Source organism: Phodopus roborovskii, unplaced genomic scaffold, assembly GCF_943737965.1.
Source record: "Phodopus roborovskii unplaced genomic scaffold, PHOROB, whole genome shotgun sequence".
NCBI classification, from domain to species: domain Eukaryota; kingdom Metazoa; phylum Chordata; class Mammalia; order Rodentia; family Cricetidae; genus Phodopus; species Phodopus roborovskii.
Genome location: NW_026126588.1, coordinates 22750911 through 22751718, shown reverse-complemented (window position 1 = coordinate 22751718; position 808 = coordinate 22750911).

Here is an 808-nt window from a genome sequence, read left to right as displayed (position 1 = left end):
AGACAAAGAAAAACATAAATTTAAACTCAAGCCCTCAAACAAACCAAAGTTTAAACTCTCCTACACATAAACCAAAAGCAGCCCGGTTGTGTTTCATAGATCTTACATAGTCACCAAATTGCCAAACGTTTGGTGACACAGAATGAATAAATTTAAGGCAATCCATTTTGGCTCCACGAGGCATAATTATTTAACAGTTTTAATAGAACAGAGCCGTTGACGTTTAGCTTGATACACCACATCTTGTCCCCGTTGTCAACGCAAAAGTCAAGAAAAATCTATGATTCTGCAGATTAAACAACCCATGGCGTATTGTGTGTGCAGGCATGTGTGTGTGCACGCATGAGCATTCCTGTGTGTGTGTGTGTGTGTGTGTGTGTGTGCAACAGAGACAGAGGTTTGCATCACTGCCCTAAGTATGTGAACTAATCACCTAATCACCTCATGGGGAGGAAATCCTCACTGTGACCCAGAATTGCAGGAATTTCTGGCAAGTTTCAAAGTCTAAGGATTCTGTTGTCCTGCCTGTCAGTAAAGCTTGCACAATGCCTGGCACACAGGACCAGGACCACTGTCACTAAAGGAGGGGTGTGTGTGTCTGGGCTGCGAGGCAGGACCGGCTACCCCAGGGAAGGGTCAGCAACAGATCCCAGGAGTCACACTGACCCTCCTGACACTGAGGACTGTGACCTCAGGTCCTGACCCTCCTTACACCACGTGACCTCAGGTCCCTGATGTTGCTGCTTTGAGCTTTGATCTAGAAGAGCCCACCCTTTACCTTTCTAACTATGAACAACGTCGAGAGTAG